The sequence below is a fragment of the Pteropus medius genome, unplaced genomic scaffold (genome assembly GCF_902729225.1).
Source record: "Pteropus medius unplaced genomic scaffold, Ma_sr-lr_union100, whole genome shotgun sequence".
NCBI classification, from domain to species: Eukaryota; Metazoa; Chordata; class Mammalia; order Chiroptera; family Pteropodidae; genus Pteropus; species Pteropus medius.
In genome coordinates, this window is record NW_024350319.1 from 9,687,461 (window position 1) to 9,702,965 (window position 15,505).

Sequence of the window (15,505 nt, forward strand, 5' to 3'; positions counted from 1 at the left end):
TTTATTTATCTATCTATCTATCTATCTATCTATCTATCTATCTATCTATCTATTTATTTATTTATTTTAAGTGAAGCAACCCTTGGTTGAGCTCACAGATTACAAGGACCTTGTCAGCTTACAATCCTTATTTTTTTATTTTTTACACCTACAGCACCTGGTCTTCCTAGGTGGTCTTCCATCCAAATACTACTCAGGCCCAACCGTGCTTAGCTTCCAAGATCAGATAGGATCAAGCTTGTTCAGGGTGGCATGGCCGTAGACTGTGACATTCTTAAGTCAGAGGACTGACTATATTGCATATTGTAATGTAGTTATTTTTGTGCATCAGGGTCAATTAATACTTGCATAGCTATCTCTTCCTCCTGCCCATCATAGTATTTTCTAGTAGACCTAATAAAAGTTTCTGAATTATCCTATCACAGTGTTCCAAACTACCTCGGTCAATAGGATTAAATGTGGGAGATAACAGTAATAATACTACTAACAATAATAACCATTTTATCATTATACTCACAACTATGATTATTAATAATAACATTCTTTAGACTTTGTGTCATACACTGAACTAAGTGTTGTCCATATGTCATCTTATATAAATCCTACCAACAACTTAGAGGTTTGGTGCTTTTTTATAGATGAAGTAACTGAGGTACAAAGATTAAAATCCCACGTGTACATTTCATAATTGTTTTTACATCGTAATCATATGCCATTAGCTGCTACAATGGAAACTCAATGAGACACTATACTTTTCCTTTTTGAAACCTCAGTACCTAACAGTTCTTAAATGCTTGGCACATTTAAGGAGCTTATTAAATGTTGACAATCATATATAGTCTACAATGATAGAAGCCTTTTGAAGGGCAATGATTGTCTCTTAAGTGATTTGGAATCTCTCACAATACCTAGTTTAATTCTCAATAAATATTTGGAAGGTTGAATATGTGTGTTTTAAATTGACTGAAAAATTCCTGTAGATTCAGAAGGTTCTGAGTGGTACTGCTGGTAGATGGATTACTAATGAAGGAGGATTAAGAAGATGTACTACCTAATATGCTGTTTTCGCAACTATGGGTCTGATTCTTATTTAAGCATTCTTATTCATGACCTGGATGGAAAAAAAAGAAAGAAGCTGCTCATTTTTTGGAATTCACTAATGATTCCAATTTGGAAAGTACTGTGAGCAGCTCAGGCAACAGAAATAAAATGCAAATGACTTTTGAGACTGGAGGTATGTAGGCTGGGAATAATAACTTTGTGAGCATTTGAAAAAGGCAAGGCAGTGAATATACCTGGGGGAAGAGAATCCAAACACAGAGCTGTTCTCTGGGAAGCAGACGCCAGAGCTCAGTGATGCCAAAGTAGGCCCAGGAGGCACAGTGGTCTGCAAATTAAATTCAGGCCAGCCAGGCAGTCTGGCAGGATGAAAGGGAAGTCCAGGTTGAAGCTGCTTGTTCAGAAGGGCACGGAATAACAGTTCCTCTGTGGACGTTTCTAGCTGAGCAGCACCTGGCACCACACATTGTGTTACCACCACCTCATTACTAGGGAAGCTCAGGCAATTTGGAAAGAGTGCAGAGAATAGCAACAAGAGTAAATGAATTCAAGAGCCGAGGAAAGGACACGGATAAAAGATTAAAAGGATTAGATAGCTATAGTCTAGCTGCAGAAAGCTAAAGGAAAGAGGAGGGAAAGACCCAGAAACTAATAATAAATATCTGGGTCTACTCTAAAATAGCCAAGTGGAAACCTGCAGAATACTGATCAAATTAAGACTTTTCAGATGAAAATAAACATTTTCTTCCAAGCCATGGGCTTCTAGCCTAAACAGGTACTCTGCCTATCCAGGTACTCAGTAAATTCTGTATCATAAAGTAAACTTCGTTTACCAAAAGAGTGCAGGATTGAAGAAATAGACCAATCGGAAGCACATTAGAAAATCAGCCAACCCTTTGCTTAGTGAGGACAGGATTAAAGGAACCAGGTTTTTGACGCGTGGTTCAAGTCAGACTCTTTTCAACAATGAAGTTGCCTCTTCCATCCAGATAAATACAAATTAGAAGCCTTTGTAGCACAGGGAATGACTAAAACACAACCTGTGGCTAGGCTCTGGTAAAATCCTATCATTGCAATTTACTTTCTGTCAAGGGATCTGATGAGATGCTAATTCTTCCCCTCATAGGTGGTGAAGGAAGGGGTAGAAAGCTGTTGCTCTGGACTAAAGGTGGACTTGGTGAACTTCACTTTTAAAAGATCAAACACAAATATTCAAGTAGATGAACTTGGGGTTAATTCTTTGTTTTATAGAAAGAAGTATCTGAAAACAGTAACTACCTTGGGTACTACTGCATTCATCTTTGTTTACAAATCATTATCTATACTATTCTTAACCCGAACCTGAGAAAGAGAGTCAGATATTCAGAATCTTGGCCATTGCAAAGCAGTCACACTCCCATTATCCAGCTCTAGCCTCAGTGGGCTTCCCTGAGCTCCTCAAACATGCCAGCCCTCTGAAACACTGTTCCCTCCTCTGCTAATCTCGGTTACCCTCCCAATTCCTTGCCCCATTCCTGCTGTCTGCAGGGCTGACTCTTTCTTGTTCCTATCCCTTCAATATAAATGTCACCTCTTCTAAAAGTTACCTGTTTGGAATGCTTTTGGCTGCAAATAAGAGGAAACTTGATTAATAGCAGCCCCAGCCAGTTGATATTAATAACCTGCTAAAAAAGTTCAGAGTGAATAGTCCAGAGCTGGTACCACAGCTCAACCGTGTCATCCTGGACCCAGGACTCTCTGCCTTCCTCCCTCCACCTCTATCCCCTACATATGGCTTTCATCTTCATCATCACAAGATGTCTATTTTACCCCCAGCATCACATCCATGCCTCAGGCGGAATAGTGTGGAGGAGTTAAGAAGGAAGAAAGGCTTTCCTTCCAGCGAAGCTTTGCTTTTTTATTCAAAAAGGGCCACCATCCCCCCGAGACTCCTAACTATATCTAATTAGTTAGAACTGTGTCACATGCAAGGGGATCTAGAAAATCATGATTAGCTAGCTTCCCAACCTCTAGAGTAGAGGAAGACAAAGGAAAAGGGGCAGGGGAAGGGTATGAATAACTTTCCGGCAGCGCAAACTCAGTGTCTGCTATAGCCCCAATCACACTCCCACATCCCACCCCAGTTATTCTCTGTCATGGTTCCCTACTTCTTCTCTTCGTGACATTTATCACAGTTTGTAGATGTACATTTATAATCCCACAGAATTCACACACAGGATTCACACACACACACACACACACACACACTCATGGCTGGCTCTCTAACCACTGTTTCACCAGAAACTAGCTTTGTGCCTGATGAATGGCCAGAACTTAATAAATATTGCTTAATGCGCAGGCTGGCTGGCTGCTAGAAAAGAAGAGAAGCTACCTCTGAAATTATCATATAATCACAACCGCCTGGGAGAATAGGATTCTGGCTATCAAAATCTGATTTACACATAGCTCCTTTTTATTTATTGAAAACTATTTCATATATATAAGGAGGTATATATGAAATAAAATAATGAACATTCAAATACCAGCTATATCAAATTTGCAGATTTTTGCCAGAGGCCCTTGAGGTCTGTTGATATTGCTGAATTTCAGAAACAAAACATCTCAAATACCCTTGAAATCCCTGTGTCCCTTTCTCTGGGTCCATGTCCTGCTCATGCCTTTCTCTGGCTGGAGGCAACCACTACCCCGATTTTGTGTTTACTCATCTAGCATGTGTTTTTATACTATGACTATCTATGTACATACCTATAAGCAAAGGGTATTAGTTTGCATGTTTTCAAGTTGAATATAAATATTATATTTTGTATAATTACTACATAAATTATATAACTACTAAAAGTGTTGTTCTCCAATCTTTTTCATCTCTCATATTATTGATATTTAACCATAGTTTTGCATGTAACTACGTAGTATTTCATTGTATGAGTATGTCACAATTTAGTTATCAATTTTTCTCTTGATAAACATTTTGATTGATGGTTTGATTGATAGTCTTTTCCTATTATAAATAATGCTACCAACAATTAGCATCCTTCTACATATTTCTTTGTTACATGTGTGAGACTTTCTTAGTCGAAGGTATATATACCTAGGAATAAAGTTACAGAGCAAAGGAAGTAAATTTCTTTGATTTTCTTTGATTTCGCCAAAGTATTCTACAAAATGTTGTACCAGCTGAAACTCCCACGAGCAGTGAATGGAAGAGACTGTTTCTGTGTTCAGCGCTAGGCAGCATACTCTGATTTTGGTCAATCTATTGGTGTGAAATGGTATCACATTGTTTTATTTTACGGTATTATTTTATTTCCTTGACAACAGGGAAGGTTGAGGATTTTTCAATAGGTATGTTGGCCAATCAGATTTCCTCTTATGAAAATTGTCTATTATATCCATTGCCCTTTTTAAGGGAACAGAGAGTTGTTTTTCCTTATTGATTTGTAAAGTTCTTTATGTGTTCTAGATAGCAGTCTTTTCTTATTAAATGTCTTTTTGCAAATGGCTTTTCCCAGACTGTTGCTTAACTATTCATGTTGCTTATAATGTTGCTTTGTGAATAGAAGTATTAAATTTTAATATAGTAAAATTTATCAACGTATGACTTTGTGGTTTGGGCTTTTTATATGTTATATAAGAAATCCTTCTCCCCTCCAAAATCTTAAAAATATCCTCCCATATCATCTTAAAAAAAACTTTGAAGTTTTTGCTTTCCACAATTAGTCCAGTTGGAATTATTTTTATGTAACATAAAGGGATCTAGTTTTATTTTATTTTTTCCACATGTATAACTAGTAATTTCAGTCACATTAGTATTTTTTTATAGGTTTAAAGAGTTTATTTGAGCCAAGGTTTTGGGGCCAGTCCTGAAAGCGAATTTCAAAGGATTGAGATATTGCTTCAAGGAATAGCAGTTTTAAAGTTTATTTTATATATTAGAATCAAAAGAGAAGCCCTAAGGAAGGTCACATGAAATCCACTGGTGATAGATTAAGGAGACAGGAAAAAGCAGAGGGGAAATCTCTAGGACTGGATAAAAAGTAAAATGGAGAGGTGCATACTTCTTTTCCCCAGTGGGTGCAGGATAATTAACATTCAACATGCATAGTTTACAGAAGCATGCAGGTAAAAGATAATATTGAGGAATGTTGGGGTCATCTTGCTCCATTTGGGGGTGTTTATCTTTTGAGACCTGGAGAAGAGATCATTCCAACATTTTAAGTATTGTTGATGTAAGAAACACCCAAACCTGTAGGGAATTTTTATAAGAGTTTACTTGAGCCAAACCGATGACATATCCTGGGGAGCAAGATCTCAAATGCTCCTTAGTTGCATTATTGAATGCTCCATTTTGGGGTCATTAACTGACATCCAGTTTCCATTTATGCATGGTTGCTTTCTGATTTTTATATTATGTTTCAGTGGTCTGTTTTTCCATCCCTGTGCCACTATGACACCTTGTGTATCACCATTGCTTCAGAGAAATTATCGCATAGGGTTAAATGCAAGGGCTCAGGAGTCGCCCACTTGAGTTTGAATCTTAACTCTGCCATTGCCTAGCCATGGTACTTTCAGAGAGACTCACAATTTCTTCGTGCCCCAGTTTCTTTCTAATTTGTAAAATGGTGAAAATAATTGTACCAAACTCATAATAAATGAATTTTTTGCCTGGCATATGAATGCTCAATAAAAGTTAGCTGTTATTTTTAGTCGTAGTATCAGTACTATTATTACTAATTATGATATCTGGTATGATATCTGGTAGGTCAGGCCACCTCTACTCTTTTCTTCTTCAAAATGGTCTTAACTATTATTGACCCTTTGCTCTTTCAAATGAATTTCAAGATTGGCTTATAATGTCTCATGAAAAAAGCCTGTTGAAAATTTAAATGTCATTGCCTTGATACATAGATTTATTTGAGCCTTCTTATCCATAAACTTGGTATACCTCTTTGTCTATTCATTTCTTTTGTCAGAGAGTAATTTTGTAATTTATTCCACAAAAATCAATACATATTGTTATATCTATTCTTAGCTACATTTAAGTTTGTTGTTACTATAAATGAAGTACTTTTTTTCTATTATTATCCTTGAATGATTTTATCTGCTGTGTAGAAATCTTATTATTATTTTTATGTTGATCCTATATTGAACCACCTTGCTGAATGATTACTAATTCTAAAGTCTTTAGATTCTCATAGATTATTTATGTAAATAGAATGATCAATCATATAAAAATACTGTTTTGTTTTTATCTTTCCAGTATGTACCTCATTTTATTTTTCTTGTGTTGACTAAGACCCTTAACAGCATTAAAGAAGAGTAGTGATAGCAGGCTTCCTTGTCTTGTTCTAACTCTACTGGTAACATTGTTAAGTTCCATTAAGTTTGATCCTTGTTATAGGTTTTTGATAGGTAATACTTATCAAATTTAGGAAGTTCCCTTTTATTTCTAGTTAACTAAAAGTTTAAACATAATTGAACGTTAAATTTCATTAAATACTTTTTGACATGTATTGAGTTTATCATGAATTATTTATTCTTTATTTTGTTATACTGTGTAATGTATTAATAGATTTTCTAATGTTGAAACATCATTTCATTCCTAAGAACACAGTCTGGTGTTTCAAAGAAACACCTGGGTCTTTTCCTAAAGGACAAGAAACCTTAAGGTTCTTAAGCAATTATTATTATTATTATTATTATTATTTTAGTTCTTTGTATGTCTAGTTCATGATTTCTTTCATTTGGGGCATTTCTACATTTTAAAGAGTGAAACTTGTATAATAGCAGCAAAAGATATGAACAGTGGGTGATGAGGAGGGTGAAAGTATTAGCTCTACTTATTTTAGGCCATGAAATAAAGAGATAGAACCAATGAAGGATTTCTGGGGTAAGTTGGTCCAGTACCATAAATACCTTATTTGCTGAATAGGTGATTCATGCTGGCCATTTGTCTAAAATCCTGAATTATTTAGGAATCAGAGTCTTAATTGCTCCAGGTAACAGACATACTGCTTGTGAACGAAGAGGGCTTGTCTTGCTAGAAGCTGTCCTAGGTAGCACTAATGATGACTGGTATTGGGAAATGCATCTTTTCTTATTCTTTTCTTATTCTTTTGGAGACACTTTTAGTTTTTCTCTGTTTTTATTCATCTTTGATAATCGCATCAGTTTTGACCTATATACATGTAAAACCTTTTGTAGTTCTGATGCTCAGCAAAGAAACTGTGTTCTGCTCAATAATTAGATCTTCCATATTACAAAATTATTTCGATGTAATTGTTCTTGGTGGCAAAATGCCAGGTCAGTGTAGAAATATGGTTTTGGTGGTCGTCGAGCAGTCCCATTTCTGAATATCTGTCCTAATTATATGCACACATTCTTACAATTACTGAGACGTTTCTGTACCAGAAGAACTATATATGAATAGTAACAATAATGTGATGCCCTGATATGTTGGATTTTTAAAAATTTTCAGATATTGATGAAAACATTTAATGTTAGTTTGTATTGTGAACCAAATACCTTGTTCCAATGGGAAATGTATTAACAAAGAGAATATTCTTTTCTCTCTCCCTCCTCATCATAGAGAACATAGGAAGAAAGAAACCAAACTCCTGGGAGTTATCTCCTTGATTAACTGTGAAGTAATAAACATAGGAAAGCAGCAACAATTCATGAAGTTGGGTACTAAATCTCCACCTTTATGGCCTGTATTTGCCAACTGTCTCCATATTTGACAGATAAACTGCATCTGTGAATTTTAAGCTTCTCAGGTTACAGTTAAGATATGTAATTAGATTTTAAGATATACATCTTCCACCAAAACTTCTGCTACAGGGGAGAAAAGCCAATTAAACCAGCATTACACAGCTTCAAAACAAAACTTTAACTTGAAAATTGATGAAAGAACTTAACTAACGAGGACACTTCACTTGGGGCATATTATTCGGTGATGGAGGCTGTGCGCTCTGGGACAAAGGCTCTCCTTTGAAGGCTCAAGTCAGGAAGTTTGCTTGGTTAATAAAGCTAGTTCCTTTAAATATGTGGTTTGATGCAGGGACATTTGGAAATTAGTATTTTGAACATAGTTTTCTAAGCATTTTTACTTATCGGATGAAAGTTAGCTTTCTGAGAAATTGTATTTGCTCAGACAGGTAAATGAAGAGCTACTTTAGTGCTCTGAAGCAAAAAGACATTTCAACTGTGTAAAAAAATCTTTGGACTTTGAAGGACTAATTCCAGGCTAAAAATACTTGCAATAATCAAAATGGCTATGACAATAAAAGTAACTAATGTTTTCTGAGCAAACATCACATGCAAGCACTCCTTAAACAGTAAATAAGCAGTAACTGATTTAGTATTCACAAAAGGCATACATGCTAGGTACGCTGTCATTTTAGAGTTAGGAACTGAGGTTCAGAAAAGTTGAGTAGTTTGCCCAAGATTACCCAAATGTCTTCTTTGCAGGTTAAATTCTTTGTCTTCCATGAATTGGAAACAGACCAGTTGATTATTACCTTTTATAAAATAGGCTTAATGCCCTTAAAAATAAAAGCTTTCTTGACTAACATAAAAAGAGAATTCAGGAAGACACTAGAAATGTCAGCTCATTAGGGTAATCATATATTTCATTGTTAAGAGGCACAGGAAATTCACATGGAATGAAGTTACTATATTTCTTCAAAAGATTTTAATCAGGCAGATCAAATGAATACATGAGGAATTACTTGAATACATGAGGAATACATGAGGAAGTAATTGAAAAACAAAATGTCAGCAAATACAAAGTAGGAAAATGATTAGAATTGAACTCTGGTTCCCCTGGACCACATTTGTATCAGCCATAAAACCATGGGGGTTGAAGGACAACTACTTACTTCCCTTAAAGGTTTCTTCCTGCTCATGAACTTAAGTCGGCAATTCTGATGAGTGCTTATGAACAGATCCATGTGGAGAACACAGCAAGTGCCATGTGCCGGCTGAACAAAGCAGAGTGGGGCTGGTCATTAAAGGTCTCCTGGAAGCGACCCTTGAACCAGATCCAAAGAAGATGAGACATGCTGATTAGTTTAGAAGGTCTGGGGGGCCATTCTGTTTTGGGGATAAGGCAGAGTAAGGATACTGATCAACTGGAGAAAGAGTGACAAAAATAGCAAATGTAAAGAAAGGAGCAGGAGGGACAGATTGAATTAATTTTTCTAAAGTAGGTGGTTCAGAAAAATTGCAGGAAGAAGTTGATAAAGATCACATTTGAATTACTGGGAATCTATTTAACAGCTTGGGTGCCAGAACAACTGAATTAGAAACTCTGAGAGTAGGACATTTTTTTAAAAAACAGGTTTTTTTTAAATATGTAATTCACATACCACCTAATTCACCCATTTAAAGTGCATAATTCAGTGATTTTAGTATATTCAGAGTTGTACAATGATCATCACAAACAATTTTAGAACATTTTAATCACTCCCCCAAAGAAACTGAGTTTATTTACAGTGACTCCCCAGTACTCCTAATCTACCTCCAGACAATAATCTGCTTTCTGTCTGTATAGATTTGCTTAATATGAATATTTTAGATCAATGAAATCATACAATATGTGGCCTTTTATGACTGGCTTTTTTTACTTAGTATAATGTTTTCAAGGTCATCCACGCTGTGTTATGTATCAGCCATTTTTTATAATGGAAAAATGTTCCATCATATGGATGTATACATTAATACATTTTATTTATTCATTTATTAGTTAATGGATATGTGGGTTGTTTCCAGTTTGGGGCTATTATGAATACTCATGTACAAGTTTTTGTGTGAACATATGTTTTTGTTTCTCTTGGGCTGGAACTGGAATTGCTGGGTCACATGCTAACTCTGTGTTTAACATTTTTGAGAAACAACTAGACTTTTTCAGAGCAGCTGTGCCATTTTACATCTGTAGCAGAAATGCATGAGAGTTCCAGATTCGCCATCATTTCCAACACTTGTTAATATCTACCTTTTTTAATAATAGTCATCCTAGTGGGTATGTAGTGGTATCACATTGTGGATTTGATTTGCATTTCTCTGATGCTTCATAATGTTAAATGTCTTTTCATGTGCTTATTGGCCATTTGTATATCTTCTTCAGAGAAATATCTATTCAAATCCTTTGCTCATTTTTAATTGGGTTGTCTTCTTGTTATTGAATTGTAATAATTCTTTACATATTTTAGATACAAGTCTTTTATCAAATATATAATTTGCAAATATTTTCTCCCATTCTGTGGATTTCCTTTTTATTTTCTTGACAGTGTCCTTTTAAGCACATTTTTAATTTTGATAATTTTACCTATTATTCCTTTCAGCATTTGTACTTTTGCTGTTATATCTAAGAAGGCTTTCCCTAAACCAAGGGCAGGAATATTTATTCCTGTATTTATTTTTAAGAATTTTGTAGTTTTAGCTTTTACATTTATATCTACAATCAATTTTTAGTTAATTTTTTGGTAAGATGTGAGGAACTTTCTTCTGTTTCATGTAGACATCCAATTGTCTTGGCACTCTTGTCAAAAATCACTTGATCATAGATGTATGGAGTAAATTTTGAAATCAAATATTATCAGTCCTCCAACTTTTTTTCTTCTCTTCCAAAGTGTTTTGGCTATTCTAGATCCCTTGATTTTTTTATATGAATTTTAGGATTACCTTATCAGTAGGACATGGACTGTTTAAAACTTCACAGGTGATTCTAATGTGTAGTAAGCATTGCAAACAACTGACATAGGACTGAAAGAGAAGCAAATAACATTTACTGATCAACTACTATGCATTTAGCTTCTGCCCTAGATGCCTTATTATTTTTTAATTACTTGATCCTTACAGTAATTCTATTAGACAGACACTATTATAACTGATCACAGGTAATAAATCTGAGTCTATAAAAGGTTAATGTCAAGCCTGTCCATAGTTAGTAAGTAGTGATTTTGAGATTTAACTTAGCTTTTTGCATTAATTTTTCTAACTCCCCAAGAAATATAGATCTGATAGGCTGAGAATTAACTCTTATGCTTCTGTAGCCTTTGTATCAGTATTATAACATTCATATTGTGTTAGAATTATATGTATGTTTCTTCCATTTGGAGAAGGGGATTGTGTGGGAGCGTTACAGCCAGAAACAAAGAAGTTAAGAAAATAAGTCCTGTTTGTTCATTATGGATGAACTTTAATGGTGTATAGGAGGAACATGACAAAAGGAAGCTTGTTATAATAAAGGAGCCATAGTGTTTCACAAAAGATAAGCTATGATAAATATTTCTACCAGTACACAGAACATGAATAAAAGAACGGCAATCTGCTGAGTGTTTAATAAAGCTAAATTCACTTAAAATTCCTGGCTTCTGAGATTATTTTCTTTACTGGTTTGTGCATCTATGTAAATACATTACTGTTAAATTATGTAGAGAAAGTATCAACACTGTTTGTTTAACTATTGCTTTCCCGAATAATAATAAAAAAATTGCAACCATACATAAATCTCCTCAAATTATTTTACCTTGCTGATTCATGAAGTCTGAGACAAGAAACCACGATCATATGTAGTAGTGTGGTTCTAAAGAAATTTGAACATGAAGTAAAATGAAGCTCTTAGATTTATGTACAAGAAAGATGACCTTTTTGATAAATGATGTTAGGATACCTGTATATCCACATATAAAGGAATGAAGTTGGACCCCTGACTTCACACGATACACAAAAATTAACTAGGTAGATTAAATATAGGAAATAAAACTACAAAACTCCTAGAAGAATAAAGAGGAGTAAATTTTCATGATCTTAGATTAGGCAATGGTTTCTTACATTCTATACCAGGAACAAAAACAACAACAACAAAATAGATAAACTGGACTTTATCAAAAAGTTAACATTTTGTACTTGAAAAAGCACTTTCAAGAAAGTGTGAAATGACAACCCACAGAATAGGAGAAAATATTTGCAAATTATTTGTCTAATAAGGGACTTGTATCTAAAATATATAAAAATTATTACAATTCAGTAACAAAAAGACAAATAACTCAATTTTAAAAATGAGCAAAGGATTTAAACAGACAGTTCTCTAAAAGAGGATATATGAATGGTCATTGGCACATGAAAAACATTCAACATTATTATGCATCATAGAAATGCAAATCAAACCCACAGTAAGATACCACTTCATACCCACTAGGATGATTGTTATCGAAAAGATAGATATTAAGTGTTGGCAAAGAGTGAGAAACTGGAACTCTCCTACATTGCTGTTAGGGACGTAAAATGGTGCTGCTGCTCTGGAAAACAGTCTGATAGTTTCTCAAAATGTTAAAGATACAGTTGTATATGAGCCACTACTTTCACTCTAAAATAAAGAAAACATATGTTCGCCAAAAAACTTGTACATGAATGTTAATAGCAACATTATTCATAATAATCAAAAAGTGGAAACAACCCAAATGCCCATCAAGTGATGAATGGGTTAAAAAAAGTAAGATATATATATAATATATATATGTGTATGTATAATATAGTGTGTGTATACATATACAGGTACATATACACACACACTATAGAATATTATTTAGCAATAAAAAGTACTGAGAAATGTTCCATCTTGGGTAAACACTGAAAGCATTATGCTAAGTGAAAAAAACCAGTAACAAAAGGCCACATATTATATATTTCATTTATATGTAATGTTCAGAATAGGCAAAACTATAGAGACAGGAAGTAGTTGTTCTAAAATTAAATTGTGCTAATTGATACACAACTCAGTTAATACACTAAAAAGCACTGAACTGAATAAATGAACAAATAATATGATATGTAAGCTATATCACAACAAAGCCGTTAAAAAAAAAAAGTATTGTGTGAATGTAGAAGACAGGATGTTAGAGGCTAAAACTGTAGATAAGGCAACAAGCACAAAAAAATGTTAATATAGTCTACGGAAGTGATAAGCAGGGCTCAAACTAACTCGGTTGTAATGGGAATGGTACAACAGGAACAAGTGCAGAATTATAACGAGGTAACTAGGCAGGTTATCCCAGCATCACCCCTGATGGATGGTAACCATCACTCTATTTAAAAACACCCTGAGCTGAGGCCTCCGTCTATCGCCTCCAATCCTCCAGCTGGCCTAGCTAGAGGATCATTTTAATTAACTTTATTGTTCAAGGGCAAAATTCTCTTGTCTGCAACATTTACCCATTGTCTTTAATTCTGCCTTGTCATAATAGACATGTTGCTATAATAACTTTGGAAAACTTTGTGTAGTAAATGATCAGGATCTGTTGCAGATTGTAGAATGTATAAATGCTTTACAACAAAGGTCTGAGAGATTAGTTCTCAAATTAGAATTCTATTTTTGAAAAGCTAAACTGTTAATCAGCTGTGCAGATGAAGAGATCTAACCCTTATGTGGTGTTGGACTGGTTCTCACACCATAAACACGTTTGAGCTTGCATAAAAAGGCGTAGTAGCTTCAATGATTTTACTGATGATTTTTACAGACTTTACTGATTTTATTGATGGCATCTTTCTAGAATACTGAGAAGATACTATCGATACTCCTGACATTCAGCTTAATATCAAGATGTGACCCTTTTATGCAACCCAACAATGTGTTTACATTACCCAGACAGAATTTTTCTCATAAGATTCCATTAAATATTTACTAAGACTACTAAAGAAAAACACAATCAGCAACGTAGTTGTATCAAAATGGGAAATCAATCCGTTTTCAGTCTTGTTTGGCAACCCTCTCACTAAACCAGCGGGCAGGAGACAGGAGGAAAAGACGGAAAGGATATTAGGCCTGAAGCCAGAAATGAAATTAAATCTTCGTTGGTCCATCTACTTTACAATCTGCATCACTTTCCATATGCTGACAAAGGGACAAACTTGGAGAGGCATGTGCCTGATGCCACTTTTTGTCTGGAGAATCAAGAGGTATCTCGGAAGCCATGCTAATTGTTTCCAGCACTTTCTTTCAAATATTACTCTTTTTACTCATATGATTTTCTTTGAGATTTTCCAAAGGAAGATGATAATATAAGGATTTCAAAGTCTCAGCAACACCCTGATGACAAAGTTGGGCATATTTAGTAACCAATTTAACTTCCATGTCCCAAAACAGTAGAAGTAATAACTATAATAAAAAATATTTTACATTTATTTAACGCCGTACAGTTACAAAGCACTTCACAAGCATTGTCTTATTTAATTTACCCAATGGATAAAACTGTGCTCCTTAACTGTTCGATATATGTTTGTTTGAGTTTATTATGAGAAAATGAAGCTAAGATTTTTTTCTCCATAGAAAAATAAAGGCCATAAAATGGTTCTTAGCATAGCTTCTACGAGAGCGCTCAGATATGTTTTTTTTCTCCCTTCTGCTCTTCCATTTACTTTGGCTAACAATAAATATTCCTAATATCTTCAGCAGGAGTAGATAGTAATAATACTTCCTCTGATTTTGTGCAAGAAGGATCCATTAAGCATTCCACATCCAGAGAGGAGAAGCAGTCAGGAAATATGGGAGTGAGCATATGATTAACTTGACCACATTCCTTTTCTCCAAAAAGGACAGTCATAGAAAGGAAGTAGGCTATCCTCTTCTGGTCTGCTAGTTTGCCACTAATTAGACTGTAGACTTAATCTTACAGCATAGGCTCTTACAGAAAACAAGATAACCTGTTGTGATAAACTGAGTACCAGAGAATTAACATGAAGCTAATGAAACTTGAGCATCAGAGCCCCTCACTTGTATCATCCCCTGTGGGAGGTAAAGAGATCACAGAAGAAAAGAAACTTAATCTTCAGGTGTCCAGTAATTTGTTGAGATTTATCTTTTTAATTCTAAATATTTACTTTTGTAACTAATTTATATTTGTAATTTTATTTTTTCAAAAAGACCTTCACTCTGCCCCCCCATCCCCCCAATCACATGGGATTTAAGCCTCATGCCACAAGAATCCACTCTTGCAGAGTATGTAATTCAAAATAATACTGCAGTAAATGATTTCAGCCTTAACAGCAAGGCCAGATTGGGATTAAATGCCAAACTAATGATAAATCCACTAATGGCGAGACCAAACTAGTGAGATCCAAAAGTAACAGATCAGATTCAAATATGCAAAGTAAATGTGGCATCTTTATTTTTCTGAAAATGAGCTAATCTTCATGAGTTTTCATCTTCCTTCTTAGTATAGAAACTTGGACAGTGTGTTTCTTCTTTTTCTATTTAAAAATACTTCTTTCCAAGAAAATGCTTGGCCTTTTCAGAATTCTTCCCCCTCCTGCTTTCTGTTCCCGAAGGTGGTGTCTGGGTAAATGAGAGTGGAGGGGTTCCGTTGGTGCTAGTGTCTGGGGGAAGAGGGCCTCTCTGATCTTATTGATGGAGCCTGTGCTTTTTTCTGGGCTCCCAATGACTCCAACA

At 34.9% G+C, this 15,505-nt stretch overlaps 1 protein-coding gene and 1 pseudogene across 2 annotated transcripts in view; one reads left to right on the forward strand and one right to left on the reverse strand.

The window, feature by feature from the left end:
- Nucleotides 1-15,505, forward strand: part of ST6GALNAC3 (ST6 N-acetylgalactosaminide alpha-2,6-sialyltransferase 3) — a 478,754-nt gene that overhangs the window by 396,361 nt on the left and 66,888 nt on the right. The gene's annotated exons all lie outside the window — the stretch shown is intronic.
- LOC120583436 (uncharacterized) lies at nucleotides 146-264 on the reverse strand (annotated as a pseudogene).